Raw genomic sequence first — 17,954 nt, forward strand, 5'->3', positions numbered from 1 at the left:
TTTGCTTAAGCTCCATTAGCACTGGTGGTGAAGGCTATTTTCATATCTCCTGGTGAAAGGTTGGCAGAGTCTCAAGTGATGTGTGGATCTGAAAGGCTGGGTTCAAAGCCATTGCACACTGGAAGAGCTCTAATTTTGAGAAAACAAATGATGCCACCTGTTACCCAGTCTGGAATGCCAATACTTGTTGGGTATGTCAGGCCCTAAGCTGCAGTGAGCCCCTCTGTACAGCACGGCCCTTTGGAATCAAGTTGAATTTGAAAACTGAAACCAGAAAAGTCACACCGACTTTTGCAAGAGGCATGGGAGGGAATCTGTGGTAGATTATGAGATTGTCATTTCAAATGTCCATTCCAGCTTTGTTAAATCAGCTCTGTTGTTCCCAGAAAACTCTGTTAGAATTACCTTGCTACAATGATTTGCATGTTGATTGGACTTAAAGTCTACAAGCATTTAGATTTAACAAAGTTTGGGCCAAATTCTGAGACTTCCTGAGCATGATCTGTATCATCTTGAGATTAGTAAGAAATGCAATCAGTATTCCAGTAATTGAGGATTTTTTAATTATGTAAAAATAGATGAGAACCATGATGGTAAAATTAATTTCTGTAATATCTCTTCTTTTAATGTTTTTCCTGATTTTTCATGTACAGTGAGGTTTTCCAATTGACCATTGCTGTTCTTTTCACCATCTTCCCCTCTGTGATCTTTATTTCCTTTTGGTTTCTAAAACCTGTAAATTGCATTTAATTTGTTTTACTGTGCTAAAATTAAACACTGAAATGATGCCCTTTGAATAATAACAGGATACCTCTGTATCCCTTGTAAATTGACTCGGGTTATCCAGTAAACCAGAAAACTGTTCTGTATCTCTTTCTATTCAAGTTTACACTTATAACTCTGTGAAATACGGAGCTGATTTTCCCCTAATGATCGTCAGAAAGTCCAACCTCACTGTGGCACACTGTGCAGAATACAAACGTGTTTTTTCAGTAGCTCAGCCTTTCAGTTAACTGCACAATTAATTAATGTTTTTAGAGTAATAGAATGTCTTTCCCAACAAAGTACTTGATCTCATCTAAAGGTGTGTTTTGTTTTTTTTTTTTTTTTTAATGTCCTTTAACCCTAGATTTATCTGGAGGTACTTTTGTGCATGTCTGCAGCATCTCATGTCTGTGCAAACACATCAAGTGAACAGAAGAGAAGCCCACTACTCTTAGAAGCACATAAATATTCTTTGTCATCCACCACTTTCTGTCCTAATGGGTAGCACTTAGGTTGTTGCAGGTATTGTAACACCTAACCATGCAGTAACCAAGGCTAAAGAAGAGAGTAATTTTCCTGATTTATCTTAATGTTTTATATTTGTCTGTAGTTAGAGAACATGGGTGGACAACTTCATGATTGTCCTTTGTTTTTAATGGGACTTTGAGAGAGCTGTAGAAGAAAAAAGGTATTACCTTTATCAGCACTGTCCATAGTAAGAGTGAATTAAACATTTAGAAGCAGTTATCTTTTGGGATGGTAGTGGGTTAGACATGGCTGTCTTGACCCAAAATGACTCACACACTATTTTGTAAGTTTAACACATAGGAAAAAATTTATACCCTTGCACCAGTGTTTGATTGAAAAATCAGTGCTTTTCACTTTGAAAAGTTCAAATGGAAATTAAAAATGGAAAAACTGATGGTACCACTTAGTGCTTTGAGAGAAAGCTTTCACTTCTCACTTTATATAGACAGGGTAGATATAGGTGAAATGGGAGGAAGAAATTCTTCACTGAGAAGTGGTGAGGCACTGGAATAAGTTGCCCACAGAAGTTCTGGTTGCCCCAGCCCGGGAAATGTTCAAGGCCCTGTGGGATTGGGATTTGAACAACCTGTCTGTGACAGAGGTGTTGGAACGAGATGGTCTGTGAGATCCCTCACAACCCAGATTATTCTGTGATTCTATTTCCATTTGTTCATTAAAAGCATTTGCCACCTAAGAAGAATGAATTCTACACTATTTCATGTGAGTGAAAGAATGTAAATAATTTTATCCAATACTTAAGGAAGAGACTAAACTGATTCAGGGACCTGATTTGTGAGGAGGAACAAAGTTGTTTTTTTTTTTGTCAATAAACCAAGATTGGGCTTTAAGGCCAATCTTAAAGGTAAGTTTTTATTCTTTAAGGTAGGTTTATTTTCTTTTGACTTGAATGTGTTTTGGGTTAAACTGAGAATGGAATGTCATCTGCAACAGGACCTTTCATCTAATGAAAATACAGAGCATCCTTTGTAAGTTGATTATTTGCATACAATTACAAGGAATTAATGTTTTAGAGGAAGTACAGAAATTATATACAAACAACTGGCAGAGAATATATATTTAGCTGTATTCCTTACATGGGGAAAACCCATTGACTTTGAAGGTCCAGGGCTGATTCACAGTGTGCAGTGGCCCTGGTTTCAGAACTTGAGCAATGTTGTTAGAGAAAAAAAACTATTGTGGGAGCTTTTCCTTCATTTTAGGCTTGTTGTTTCCATAGTACCTCAGAATTTTCTGGCTGCCTAAAGGACCCTAGGTGGTCTCTGGTTTGCTCTGTTAGAGCACCATTTCCTACTCAGTCCTGATCAAAAAACCATATTTATGCTGCTTAAAAAAATTAGTATTTTGATGTGTAGCTTCCTGATTGATGGGAATATAATAGAATTTACATTTGTAATGTTAAACAATATTACTATACAATTGTTATTCTTCAATACTGGTTTGGTTAATGCAAATAAATTCTTTATAGTTATTTGCTACACTAACTTAAGACCTCATTGCATTTAAAGCAAAACTGAATTTTGTTGCCCTGAAATGTGGGTCAGGGCACATATACACAATACACAGCAGTATTTGGCAAGATACGTATGAGGCCTGGAGTACTGTGGTAGACTTCCAAGTGGTTTCATATGAAAGCCAGAGACTGAATTCTGGTTTCATCCCATCTAAGAGAATTAATTTTTTAAGTGGAAATTGTTAGTGAAACTCATAGCATTTGCTTGCAGAGTGTTTTCCCGTTCCTTGTTTTCATCACTAATTGCCATTTGGTGTATTTGAAAATGTAAAGTCAAAAAAGGAATCTGGGATTGATCTAGGACCCAACTGCCTTTCTATTGTGGATGTAGAAAAATCAGTTCCTACTGTCAAGGAACGACTAAAACTACGTGAAAATAAACGTCTGGTTGAGCTTGTTAAGTTGTGTTGTCTCACACTGAAAATTACAGTCAGGCAAATGTTCAAGTTCTAAGGGGCTACACTTGAATACTTCTTGTGTTTTTCATTGATATAAATTCTGACTGCAGAGGGATAAATGAGGTTTTAAACTTCTCTTCTTGGGCACAAAGAGCTTTCCAGAAACGTTCCCTTAATGGAAAATATTTGAAATTATTTTCCCCAATCTTCTAAGTAGAGATGGTATTAGTATGAAAAAGCTGTAGCTTAATCTCTCAAATTCAGGGACATGGTTGTTCATGTTCTGTTACTATCGTCTCCAAACCCATGATTTTTGTGTCTATTTCAAGCATTTCTTATAAAGTGACTGCTAACAGCTTACCTTTTCTTTAACTATGGAGTAAAATAATTTTCCAGGACATCAGATCATTTTGACAAACATGATTTTTGTTTTTCAGTAGTCAAAAAAGCTGCTACAACTCCTCCCCTTGTAGGAAAGGACTCAGACCTTTGTAACAGCTACAGCTTAATTATAGCCATGATGTACCTGTTCCCTTTCAATACAGATTTTGACTTTGCAGATTTTCATGCAGTGTGGTTCAGGGTGGCTCTTGGGAGTGATCTTGGGACGCTGTTAAAGTAGATTATTTCCGGTGGCCAAAAGGGAATTCTCTCTAATGAGATTTTCCGAACCATGGAGAGACTGCACAGATTCCTCACTGTTTGTAACATGCAGGTAGGAATATAATGGAAAACAGGATGACAGTGCTTATTCTGGACAGTCTATACTTAAGGTTCATGGTAATAAGTTAACTTTCCATAGATCCATATGGATTTTACAGAATTATATGTTCTGGAGTGTTTCAACTTCCTTTGCTCTAAATAGAACCTTTAGGATGAAAATCAGTAAAGAACAAACTGATTCAGAAACCATAAAATATTACTCCCTGTTGTGGTTTAGGAATACTGCTCTGCAATTTAATGCTCCCTCTGAGACTCTCTAGACCACAAGACTCACTCACTCCTCACTCCTATCATGTTTTTAGTAACTTGGTTTTAGGGAATGATTTCTGTAGGTGGCTGAAAAGAGTGGTTAATAGTCAGGCTTCTTTCAATTAGAACCAAAAAATTTGTTTAATTCTGAGCTTATTATTGCTGGATGTTACTCTATCAAAAAATCAGACACTGGCATTACATTACAGGTAATAACCCAAGTGATGGTTGTCTGTTTTGCTGTAGTTAGTTTAGTAGCAACTTTTCACTGTGTTTTTGATCTTTCTCTGCATTTGAGAACCCTGTCCTGGTAATGTTGTAGGTCACTAACAAGAAAACCCCCAAATGGTAACACATTTGGACAGGTTACTGGATTGTCTTGTACACTCTGGTTTGGGCCAAACCTTGACATGGGCTCAGGACACTTGTTTTCAAGTCAGCTGTGTCACTGAGGGTATCTTGAAGTCTTTGAGAACATTCTCTGAATTCTGTATAGTGCCACTTTAAATGTAAGTTCAGGAACTTTAAATGAAAGTGTGTTAAGTTTTCTTTGCAGAGTGTTATTTAACTAGAGGGATTCTGGATTAATTTAGCAGCCAGGTCTGTTCTCTCAGCCATAAGCCATGCTGTCAGGGAAACTTAATTACACTTTAAGTGGGATGCAAATGAGTTGTGACACTACATCATTTCACATGAAAGGTTCATTACTTACATTAACTGCACAATACTCTCTCCTAAGCATAGGGCTCATTGCAATTTCTCTGTTTTTTAACATGGTTATATCTGACTATGGCTTTTACTTTTAATGTGTCTTTTCCTACTACATGTCCTTACTTAAATCGTTTAAGCTTTAAGCTGTTGAATTTATTAAATGACTTGGACCTGAGTAGCATAGAAGATACTAAAATAAGGCCTTTAAAGTATTCCAGAAGTCTCACTTTGAAATTATTTGTCATCTTGTGAGTTTTCATGTGTAGCATATACCTTGCTATGACACATGCTCTTTAGTAGGGATGTACATTTCTTCCTTCTTTCCCAGAAAGATTAGAAGAAAATAGATGCCATTATTCTTAGCAGTTCACCATATTTGTCAAGTCACAGTAAATCATGATGGAATGAAATATCTTTCTAATGACTCAAAGTTATGTGACTTTGATTCATGGATGGTCATTCTCAAGTGAGAAAATAAGATACGGTGATATGTCTTAAACTGTTACACCAGCTCCACAGTTCCTTGGCAGGTTTGTACCAGTTGTTCCTATACTGGTGAAAAAGGTCAACAGGACAGCAGGTGGAAGGAGTCTTGAGTGGTCTTGGGGCTTATTCTATTACCAATAAATTTATTTTGTTTGCAAGTTCACACTAAACTAGATTCTAGTTAAACCCCTTGTTGCTGATTGAATAGAGTCTTGAAGGCAAGACTCTCAGGTACTTTCAGCATTACACTGCTAATTTCATAATTGCCAATCCATTTACTAAACCCCATTCCATTTCACTGAATTTAGTGCTTGCGAAAAATGCTAACGTGATACCCTTGAAAATACCTGGCAAGCATGTCTGTTGCTAATTCCTGTGGGTTCCTGAGGAACATCCTGTATCCCTGGCTGTGGAGGGGGAACCAAAGATTCTATATCAGTGCTTAAACAGGCTGTTGTCAAAAGCAGAGCTTTAACTAAGCCTTTGGTAGCATCTCTCATCAGTAGGGGCACTACGGACCGGAGTGTGACTCTTCCTCAGTCTTATTTTCGTTATGACATTGGGAAAAGTGATACCTGAACAAGTTCTAATGAAAGATTTATTAGGTCTGCAGTCTACCTCAGTTCTAATTTTATGCACCTCCGAAGTATGGCTCATTAAGTGCACTGCTGCAATTTTAGGAAGGGTATCCACGTTCGTAAGTGCTGTTTAGCATGCTGCAGTGGCTCCAGCAACAAAATAACCTGCTTTTCCTTAGGGAGACTTTGGGTATCATCATGCATCTCTTAATTTCACCTCTTTCCCTTCTGTTAAATTAGAACAGAAGGGAGACCTTATTGCCTTCCCACTAAGTTTGAGACAATGTGGTTTTGTGAAACTTGTGAGAATGATTACCCAAAATTCATGTGCTGCACTATTTTAAAGTATGAAAACTCATTTCTGGGCTGAAAACTGGTTCATATATAACTACAACCATACCAGCAACAAATTTTGATCTTGCTGCTTCTTTGAAAATTTGTCATTCTATGAATATCCCTTTAGTTGTATAAGGTAGAATGCATTAGAAAATGAAAACAAACCTTTTCTGAGGTGTTTACACTCTCTGGTTAGGTTATATGTTTGTGGATATACGTATTCCCACAGGTTTAGCAGTCTTAAATTAAGCTGAGTGAATGGAGAATAATATGATGTTATGAACTCTGTACTTACGACCTAGAACTTGTTCTTCACAAAAGTCACACATGATGCAGTTGTGTGAATTATCCAGGCCAAGGAAAAATCTGGTTCAGAAGCTGTGTTGAAATGTTCCACAGGTTTTATTTTGGTTTTTTTGGTTTTTTTTTTATAAGGAGAAATAGAGACCTGCAGCTGCAGGCAGCTAAGGCTTGTGACATCAACTCCTTCCTGCAGTGCAGTAAAACAGAATTCATATGGAATCACCAAACAAATCAAAAACCAAATGGGATTTTTAGTTCATAGAGAACTTGCTTCTCACAATTGAACAGTGTTTTGGTATTTAGGGTGAACTGGAGTTTTGAAACCTTCACTTTTTTATAGGTTGATGCATTTTTCAGAAATTTTGAAAACTTAAATAACATGAAACATCAATTTCCTTTAATAACAGACCTTAAGAGCTGAAATACTCTGAAATACCAAGATTTGCATTTAGAAGCTTTCCAGAGATTACCTTGTTTTTTGCAGTGAAAAGGGACTTATGCTTGATAGTTATAAAACTTTTTTGGTGTTATCTAGCATCTTCTTAGTTTTAAATAATAATCAATGAGTTTGTAACCAGAATGCTGTTTACTGTGCATTCCCATTTCTGGGAGCAACCTGGCTTGAATGGCTGGTATGTACCAGGCTGGACTGAAAAAGGGGTTGTCCAAAGTCTGTAGTTTTCCTCTAAGTAAAAGGAAAAAGAGCAGAAAAGAATGTGGAGGCATAAGGAGTAACTATGAAACCTGGGACTTTTGAGGAACATTTTTAGATCCCCTTGTTCTCTCCATTAAAGCAGTTCAGTTCTTGAATTCTGTTTTGTAATAAATCTAGTTGGTTTTCTTTTTTTTTTTAAATTCTACATCAGATTATTATTTATTTGTGCTTAAGGTACTAAAAATGCCTTTCCAATATCTGTGAGAACAGAGCTATTCCAGACAGTGCAACTTGCCCAGTGCATTAACAATACTTGGTTGTCAAACATTTGCCCTATTACCAATTATTTCTGTGCAAATCATTAGAATTTCTGGACTACCATGGGAGAATAATTGCTAAGAACTTTTGAAAAAAATGTTGATTTGTAGTTTCAAAAATGAGTGGGAAATGGGTTGGAATAATCTTGAATCCCTAAACTTGTTTACTTATATTCAACTAGATAGTGTCCTAGAGGCCATTTGAAATGTTTTGGCCTGTTTTATATGCTAACTGCAAAATATTGATAGAGAAGTATTCCAGTCTTATTTGATTGTGTGTAATCTTGAAGGGGGAACAAGACAAGTAGAACATCCTTTATGAAAAATGAAAGTCAAGACTTGGAGAGCAGCTGTAGAAATATTCCTAAGGAAGCACATTTTGGGGAGAAAATGGACTGTTCTAATATAACACTAACAAAATAGGATATCTAGCACTACTGTTCAAACAGAATTGCACAGAATTAGAAACTCAGTACAGCTGTGGAGTAGTGTAACACCTGAACAAGTTCTGGGGAATAAAAAGCATACCAATAAATCACTTGTCATTGTAAATAATAGAATACTGCATCAATTTCTTTCAGCCAAAGTACAGGTTCTACAAAAACTGCTTTCTCAAACAGTGTGATCTTACTGGAATATTCAGCATTGACTTCCATAGTTGCTGAGGGACAGAATTCCAGGGAGTAAGGGATCTTCAGTGCACTCTCCTGTGTGATTCTTTTTCTCAGCTGCCTGTTCCTGCTGTCTCTGTGTCTATGGCTTTTGCTGGGTGAGGTGAGTTGTGAGATTTTAGCTTTTGCTGTAGTGGCCTTTCTAACTCATCCTGGGTAGGGTGGGCATGAGTAAGGGGTGGCAAATGGGAAGAACGTGTTACTGATAAAGGTCTTGAGGCAAAAATAGAGCAAGGAAATTATTACAATTATTTCAGGCACAGCAGTTATGAATTGGCCAATTTATTGCTTACAATGTGCTTTTGAGATTGAAATATTTTTCCTTTTCCTGCAGTTATAATTTCTGAAAAAGATGCCGTATTATTTAGCCGCAATAATGATAAGAACACTTGAAAGACAATGAATTTTAAACTAATGGAAAAAAAAATTACTTTCCTTGAAAAAAATAAAATGTTGACTATAAATATTATTCAAAGTGTTCTATTGCAAGTATTATTCAAAGTGTTCTGAATAAAGGAAGTGTGGTGAATGAATAACTTGTCTTGCTTTGAATAGTAAGCTGTAAAAATCACAAATATTTACATTTCAATAGAAGCACTAGGGTACCTCAATGTCTTTACAACTAATTGTCTGTAACTGGAAATGCTATTTTAAAATAGCCTTTATAACTATTATTTTTTCTGCCGTGAAATTGCACAGAAGGTGGGGAACGTTACAGATTAAAAGTAAATTGCAGGAGACAGTTGAGACTAGATATTGCCACCATTGTATTTATTGAGCGGTGTTTTATGCTAAATTGGTTTAAATAGGACTGTCTTGGGACCCTCATCTCAAAAAGATTTAGCCTGAAATAGGAGTCGCACTATGCCCACAGTGGCCACTAATTTAATTTTTTCCTTTGTGGCTTATCTTGATCTGGATTTTTTTTCCATGTTCTTTGACATCATGAAATTTATGCCTGTGTTCAGAGAATTCAGAGACTCTGACCACCTTTTGCTGCAGTGGTATGAAATTATAACTTATACCCCCTTGGGATTTTTGAAGTTGCTGTACTCTTAGGAACATTATTTATAAAGCAAGGCTAAGAAAGGATTAAGTCCTTTTAGCACAAAGCAATACTGTTACCACTCAACCTCATGTGATGAGGACAACATTTAAATGTGTCAGAAACTGGGATTAATTCTCCACACAGGAGACTGGAACTCTTATCTACATTAGCAGTGTAATTAGCAGTCCCCTCACAACAGCAATGTAAACCATAAAAAGAAAAGGTTTGCATTTTGTGTTTCACCAGATGAGACAACTTACCTGAAAAAGAGGACATTGATGATACTACATGGTAATGGAGTATATAAACTCTGCTAGGGCCATATATTCCAGAAAGCCTGTTACCCTTTAATCAGGATGGCAGAAGCATCTTGATGTCCTTAGAGAATGTAATTGCCTTTTGCTCTTCCAGCCATGGACACTCATCTCACGGTGTGCCCGTTTTGAGCAGTTCAGTGCATCTGTGCTGTGAGGTCTCTGACAATATCATCTCCCTCCTAGAGGTGCCAGTGAAAGCACAAGGAATCAATGAAGGTAACAAATAAACAGCATGTGGCTGATGCATGACCTGCCAGTCAGAGTGTGCAGGTCATATTGATGGTTTCTGGTGGAGGATATTGACAGCAGGAGTCTGCCTGTGATGAACGTCTAATTGGGATTATGTTTACATGGGAAGCTTATAGCAAGTTTACAGGAGTGAGAAAAAAGTGATCTAGCTTGCTGCTGTTAAATAAAAAAAAGATAAAGTATTGTAACAGAAATGGAGTTAATAATGTGTTCCAGAAATCTGTTTTAAAACTCAACAGGCTATATGAGCCTTTTATTTCTGTTATATACAGGAAAAAGAAGTTGGTGTGAATAACAGAAAATTGTATTTTCTTGTGAAGTCTCATTTTATTTACTATTTTTGTTTCAAATTCTACCTTTTCTTGATTTACAGTTTGGTTTTTTTTTTTCAGTGTAAATTCTAACATTTACAGAGCATGAAAAAGGAAAAAAAAATAAAATAATAAAAGCCAGAGGAAAATGATCCCAAAAATCCTTGTTACTTCATGGTTTGAATTTCTTTTAGCAGACTCACCCTTTTCCCAATGTGCCCTGTTGATGGCACATATCACAGCTGATATGCTGTGACTTAGCATAGGTTTTCCTTTTGAGTAAAATAGATAAATGTTAAATTTTAGTATCTTCAAAGTGTCAGTCTTTTTAAAGGGATTTTTCAGGAAATGATTATGTCAGTCCTAGGTCCCTGAGCAGTATTTCAATATATGCTACTGTGGATTGATTTTCCAGGCAGCTGAGTCCTTACTCCGAGTGCAGTTCTTTTATTTTGTGATAATTTCTGTAGTCTTTCTGAAATATTCTGAAATATTGACATAGAACAGACTGTTTTCTGCATTGGGGGTCAAATTTTATCAGGTTATATACAAATATTCCACTGAATTTTTATCTTCCTCTCACCCTGCTCTCCTCAACCATAAAGGAATATTACATTTACAGTGTACAAATTAATAGCCACTTCAAATTCTGGTCACATAGGAAAGCTAGTGAATTCTACCTAAAATAGAGGAAAAGTAATTGAGCCTTTTGACTTCCAAAAGGTAAGTGTAGTTCAGCATTGTTGTAAGCCCAGTGAGAAACTTTTCTATGCATTTTTATGGCTCTGATAAATTTGTAATGATTGATTGGTACAGGAAATCGATGGAAGTCATATTAAATACTTTTTCTGGCAGGATTATTGCAAAGCAATTTTAGAAGAACCCAGTGAACACACGCCTCACCTTAAGCAACAGAAGTCTTTATTTAATAAATGTAAGAATATAATAAAAATGGAGTCAGCTTACCCTAAATACCGAATTTTTAATGATGCTTGGCAAAGCGCTTGAGCTTTGAGCATGGGAAGATGTTTGTGTTTGCATTGCAGCTTGCCATCTCCAGTTGCTTTGGCAAGAACCAGGCAAAACGTGGTTTGTGCTAGTAAGGTAAATTCTGCACAAGTCTAATGAATTACAGACCCTGCTTAAATGTCACTAAACTTGTTTTTGTTACTTGTATGGTGTAAAGTACCTGTGCTGATCTTCTCTGAAGAGAAAGAATGTGGCACTGCATAATCCAGTGAGTGGCACAGCCCATTTCTGCCAAGGTGTGTGGTATGTTCATTTTCCCCTGGCTACCTTTAATCAGGCACAGAAAAACCTGGAATATAGATGTTAGACAGTGGAATTCATCCTGTACTTTTGAGATAGAAAGGTTCTTAATAATAATGAAAGCCCTAATAGGTTATGGCCTAGCTTTCACTGAATCTTATTTTTAAATAAAAATTAATTAATCACTTTGGTGAGCTTTCCTTCAGGACTGTAAATGATTACTTCAAAATCTTATGTTTTCTGATGACACCAAAATATAAAGTAGATACTATTTCTGGAACCAGCCTGTACTGTTAGCCTTAGCAAGTTCTGAATCCTTTTACTTTGCTTATATTAAGCGGATATTACTAATTTTACAGTGTCTTAAAATAATTTCTCCTGGTCTAATGTTAGTCTTAATTTTAGGATGAATTTTCCATAGTCCATGGTGTACAGTTCTGCACTGTGACACCTCATTATGGCTTTTCAAAGAATGAATTTCTTAAGGATGCCTGATACTCCATCCACTTGAACCTGATCCTCTCATTAATAAAAGAGGAGAAAGATAGGGCTGCTAACTTCTCATTGTAGAGAATTTTGAACCTTTATAAAATTGCAATTATTGCCTGCTAGTGAGGGTGTAGGAGTGTGCCTTGAATCACCTAGCACAGCTTTAAAAAATAAAAAGAATCCTAACTTTATAAAATACTTCCAGCTAAAAACTATCTTTTTAATTTTTCTTGTCCTGGAATTAGGGGCAATAATAATCACAAAAGACTCTGGAATGAGGATCTGCCATAAATTTATTTTTTTATAGGATTTCCTCTGTAATTTAGCATGATGCTAAACAGGCTATTATTTTAAAGCACCATGTTACTTTTCGAAGGAAGGAGCATCTGTAAGCTATTCTGACACCTGGGATTGTGAATGGTGTCTGCAAAGAGAGTTTTGGGGGGTTTCCTTTTAAATTGAAACCAAATCCATGCTTACAGTTTGAAATATTGCACCTCAGAGCAAAATAAGTTTTGGTCGGTGACAGGTTTTTTAAACATCTAGACTGAAATCCAGTGAATCCTGGAGGTGGCAGCAAAGTACATGCAAGGGAAGTAAGAAGCATAAATGCATTTAATGCATAAACAAGTGAGAGATTTATGTTGCTCTGCAGTGCTGCTGATGACTTTGACTAACTGCATCAGCCTCTTCCAGCTTCAAATGACAGTGCAGGTAAATAGAGGTTTGAAATAGAGGGTTGATATATTTATCTATTATTTTTAAAATTATTTTGGGTTTACTCCAAGTTCACTGAATTCCCACTTCAGCATATCCATTTTTAGCAGAAGATATGGAAGTTTGCATATATTTCCCTTTCTTTTCCAGTATCATTACAAGCAACTAAGACAAAAAAGCCCTTTTGATTAAAATTTTTCAGTTTTGTGTGCCAATCTGGCACAGTTCAAAACCTATATTCATTAGTCTGCCTGCATTTTTTTTTTTAAAGAGCTTTCCTTAATCTGGAAATATAGGTATTTCAATCCCTCTTGGTTTTTTATGCCTTCAGCATTCATAATGGTGTGATTAACTGGCAAGGTGATTCATACTCTAATAATGGATTGCAAAGGACATCATATTAGACGTCCTATGAGGCCTCTTTACTCCAAAGCATACACACAATAACGCCCCAGAGACATGAGTTATGGCTGCTGCAGCTGGAATAACAAGAACTGTGAGTGCTGGGCAGAAACATTATTAAAATGAAAGGCAGAAAACCCATGGCTGCCAAATTGCAGCTGTTGGTTTCAATGTTAAACTTGTTTGTCAAAATACTGTTTTGTGGAATTGGTAAAAGCTGCGGCCAGAATTTTCTACAGGGTGGCAGCCCAAAGCAGGAAACTTCATTTTAGATCTGTCTAAATGTTTAGAGTTTTTTTTTTTTTTTTTCGGTAAAAAATATAGTGTAACTTTTTGCAAGTGCACAGCTGGCTTTTTTATTTTATTTTATTTTTTTAATGTTTTTATTTTTGTTTTAAAAAAGAGGCCTGGCAGCATGGAGCCATGGCAGCATGGACAGCATAGGCAGAGATGGAGCAACTTCTCAGTTCCCACTTCACCTGTGTGTCTAAATTCCAGCTTGTGTGAAAGGCTTCAGGGGATCAGAAGATGTCATGTTGAGGAGAAATTTGCTGTTTGGTCTCTGTGAAACAATAAGCACACTAAAACACTTTATTGAGTGCTTACTGGAAGAGGGAAAGAGGGGTGCATCTGCCTAACATGAAAAAACAAGCTTTGAGGTATTGCTTCCCTCCTTTCTTTTCAGTGATGAGAATGCTGGAATAATAACTTCATGGAAGCAGTGAGAGTGGAGCCAGCACAGGTGTGTGTGACAGGGAAATGGGGTGTGCCCTACAACTGTGACATCTGTGCTGGAGCTGCCCTGAAAATCTGCAAGGAAGCCTGAAAGCAGAGCCTATTCCCTGCAATGGAGGGGATCAGTGTCCTTTTCCAATGTCCATCTGTACACATCCAAAGGTATTCCTAACACTTGTTTGAAGAGGAAGGAAGCAGGAAGCCTGGCAGCTTTCTGGGGTTACTAGGGATGTGTAATGGAAAGGCTGAGCAGTTGTGGAAGATTTTGCCAGGCAGCATTTCTTTCCTACTGAGCTAAAGAACGTGCAGCAAAGCTGAATTGTATCTCTACTCTCGTGTCTTCCTGTCCAGTGTGTGTGGCAGCAGCAGTGACAGCGTGGTTCTAAACTGTCCCTTTTGTGTCAGGTGTGACTGAAGTAGCATCTCTTTGCTACTCTTTCCCCATATACAGCTTTTTGCACTACTTCCTATTTTATCCACCCACTGTTTCATCCAAAGATAGCTTTTTGGTGAAATAAAGGAATCAAAAACATTATTAATGCTATTTTTACATATGTAATGGTGTGATACAATAACTACTGTGATATAACACGTAAAAATGTGGTAGCTAGTGTGCATGAGCAGCAAAAAATCCCTGTATTTTAAAAATACCAAGGTAAAGCCGTTAGAAAAGTACTTCAGTTTAAAGTTTGAATTTTTATTGTTTAGGTGATGTCACAGATGGGATGTTTATTAAAGAAGCCCTGCTGCTGAATCATGAGGTGCTGAGAAGTCCTCCTTGCTTGAGGGGTTTAAGGTTGCCTGAGGTTTAAGTTTTCAACTTTGTCCCTCAAGTTTTAGTGACAGCAAGTATATATATATATATATATATATATATATATTTAAGATATAAAAGATGAATTCCTTATTATGGCAAGTGAATAGGCAGAAGATCTTAATCATACTTACTACACAATATAAAAGCTAAGCCACTATAACATAAAATGGCAGAGGGCGCTTTATTAAAGCAATAACCTTAAAGCAAGAATATATTAAAGTCAGCAAAAGAAACACTTGAGGAGAGATTTTGTTGTATCTCTCCCCACTCTGTTTCATGGAATACATCTTGATTATGCTATTTCCTTCATAATAAACTGTTAATCTGTGTTTAAAAGAACTAAACCAACACTACCATTTTTCCGGAAATATGTATTTCAACTAAATTGTTCATCTCAGGGAGACCTGTCCTGAAGTCCTGAGAAGTGTTATTGGTAATAACTCTTGTAATTGTAATTGGTATTATATACCATTTAGTTTAGCTTATGTGATGTTTAAGATCACCTAGAGCTTTTATAACAGGTCGTTCAAATCACTTTTGCTAAATCCACTTGGAAGTAAGATTCAAATTAATCCCAGGCAATATTTTACTGAGGATTAAAAGATATTTCCTGTCCAGCCTTGAAAAGAGAGAAGGAGAAAATTAGCAAATTTTTCTCAGATATAAAGTCCTGCTATTTAACATTATTAATGAACAGAACTGCGAAATGTGTTCAACAAACTAGAAATTTTTGTGAAGGATTTCTTTGTTACTAGAGGTTATACTTGCATTCAGGTTTTTTTTCCTTTTGTTTAAAGGTGACCCTAATGGTAGATTTCAGCTTCAAATGCTTTCAGATTCACTGAGTTAACTCACACCTCCTAATATTTGAGGAAGATGGCTTTCATGTTTTCTCCCTTCTGAAACTTTTTCTGGCATCAGGATGTGTCAGAATTACCTTAACAATTTCTATGCTGGAATTTGATATGCAGCCCATGAAGTAGCTCTGTTTCACATGCATCTGCATATTGTGAAGATCCTGTGACACTGTTCCTTGCTGATACATCTCATCATTATTTTGAAATCCACCAGATTCAGTTCCTCTCTTAATTTCTCGGCGATGAAAGTTGCTTCACTGCAGTTTTATTGCTCATTCTGTTGATGTGTCATGCTACTAAAGAGGGTCGAGGAATATTGAGAAGATGATATGTTCCAGAGCAAATGAGATGCTTAATTCAGATGGCTGCAGCAAATCTCTTTCATTGTGCCAATCACTGGTATTTGTACCATCTTTCTAAGCAACGTGGCATGTGGCAAAAATATGTCTCAGTGATCTTTTGGAACATATTATCTACCCAGCCTGCCTTCAAGGAAATTAAATTCACACAAAAAATTTCATCCTCCAGTTTCCAAGACAGTGACTATCAATCAAAGTCACTGCCTCTTGGTTATCTATGCACTCTCCAAAAATAGAGACGTTTTTAATTACTATTAAATGCTTGCCAAGCATGGACATAGGGGGAAAAATTGGTCAGTCAAGGTGCAGTTCTGGTGGATACTGAACTGTAATCAGAGGACACTTGAGAAAAGTAAATGAAATAAAATAAAATTAGTTAGAAAAGCAGAGGTAGGAAAGAGTATTTGAGAGGGGAGCAGAGACTACTTTATGGTCCTGTGTCCAAGTTCCTTTCCATCTTGTGGTCTAATATCCATGCCTGTAATTACACTGTTGGTGTGTTGGGAAGGAGGCCTGCTAAAAATGTTTTTAGATTACTTTATTTTGGAGCCTTATGGATAACAATGAACACAGTTGTCAAACTCTGCTTTTCATTAGTGTTCTTTGCCCTTTTGTCTTTTCAGCTTGAAGTACCTTGGGTTGCCTAAGTAGGACCAGATTGAGGCAAAAGCTGGGTTTAAACCAAAATATAATTTTTGTTTTTTGTGTTGCGGTTTTGTTTTGCTTTGTCTTGTGCCTTTTTTTTTTTTTTTTTTTCTTTCCTGGCACCTTCATAGATTTAATAAGAAATTACACGGGTATTTGGAAATGAGGAAATCAGGTCAAGTTTGTATTTAAGGTTCTTATGTCTAGAATACCTTTGCTCCAACTTTTACCACTTGAATTGGGTCCTGCAACATGTCCCTACTCTGTAACAGAATTGAGTTTTATTATCCTGTTTGAGAGAAGTTGATTTCCATCATCTGCCTCCTTTGTTGCCATGAGGAAAACTTGTGGGATAGATAGATGGGGACTATGGGGATGTGTGACATTTCAGCCACAGTTGTGTTTCACGTGCAGGTTTTAGGATTTTTTACTTATTTTGTGTGTAACTTCTCTGTGTCTAAACATTCAACTTAAATGAGGTGGTTAGATGCTCAAAAGAATTGGATAAACAAATATTAAATGAAGTTATAGGAAAACAGCAGAAATGGACAGCAAGATGTGTTTTGAACACAAAAATATATCATTTCCCCATTCATAGAGCGCTGCTGAGGTAGCTATGGAATGATGCAATAAGTTATACTTCTTGTTGAGAAAGAGATATTAAATGTAATTGAAAAATAACTGAGGCATTTGAGACTTTGCTCTTTTGCAGTTTGGAGCAAAATCAGATTTTGGGTTGTAAAAGAAGTCCATAAGCATAATTCAGTGATCTGAGAGGGTGATAAAAGACCTTTTGCTTTCTTTTTTCTAGGATAAATTACACTCAGATGTACAGGAATGTCCTTTTCTAGTTTGAGAGTAAATGGATTTGTATAATAAACATTTCTGTAACATTCAGCTACTTTAGCCCAGACAGCTCAATTAGGGCTGTGCAGTAAAATACAGCTTCTGTGCACTTTGTGAACACTTAATGTGACTGAAAGCCTGTTAGCAAAGAAATCTCATACAAAATAGGTCCTGTCAAGTGTTTAAGGAAATTGAATTGCCATATATTTAACTCATAGATCTGAAAAGCAAGAGATTTCTGGATGCTTAGTAATTTAATTATTTTGTCATATTTGACTTCTCCCATTAGAGCCTCCTTTATTCATTATTTTTAATATATTAAAAGCCGTGCAAAATGGGATAGAAGTTACTCACGCAAGCTGACAAAGGTAGGAAAATATAAAATTAGGCTTGGCAAGTTTTTTTTCCTTTCACAGTCATCCATAAAACCCAGTCTCTCAGGTAAGTGATGGGCTAATGCTTTTCAGCCAAGGGTTTCAGCCAAGTTTTTGAAAAAGAACACATTTCCCTTCATAAAGCTTTTAAAGAGTGTTTTGATTGTAGAGAAAAAAATACTCTGTTACATTTGTGTAGCATTTTATCTTTAGCAGACTGTAAATATATGTAGCATAGTTATACTTAATCATAACATATTCTTAATTT

The 17,954-nt window shown here is 36.4% G+C and overlaps 1 protein-coding gene across 24 annotated transcripts in view; it reads left to right on the forward strand.

Annotated features, from left to right (window-relative positions):
* Positions 1-17,954, forward strand: part of C4H4orf33 (chromosome 4 C4orf33 homolog) — a 55,553-nt gene that overhangs the window by 12,201 nt on the left and 25,398 nt on the right. For 17 of the 24 annotated variants that reach the window (XR_004497167.1, XR_004497169.1, XR_004497171.1 and 14 more), the window contains 4 exons: positions 1,130-8,354; positions 9,711-9,832; positions 11,363-11,441; positions 13,739-13,950. The gene's annotated coding sequence lies outside the window, so the exon portion shown is untranslated. Of the gene's footprint in view, positions 1-1,129; positions 8,355-9,710; positions 9,833-11,362; positions 11,442-12,162; positions 12,649-13,738; positions 13,951-17,954 lie in introns of those variants that run through there. The other 7 variants (XM_033513945.1, XM_015623820.3, XR_004497161.1 and 4 more) reach the window with 6 other exon arrangements.

This window comes from Parus major, chromosome 4, assembly GCF_001522545.3.
Source record: "Parus major isolate Abel chromosome 4, Parus_major1.1, whole genome shotgun sequence".
NCBI classification, from domain to species: Eukaryota; Metazoa; Chordata; class Aves; order Passeriformes; family Paridae; genus Parus; species Parus major.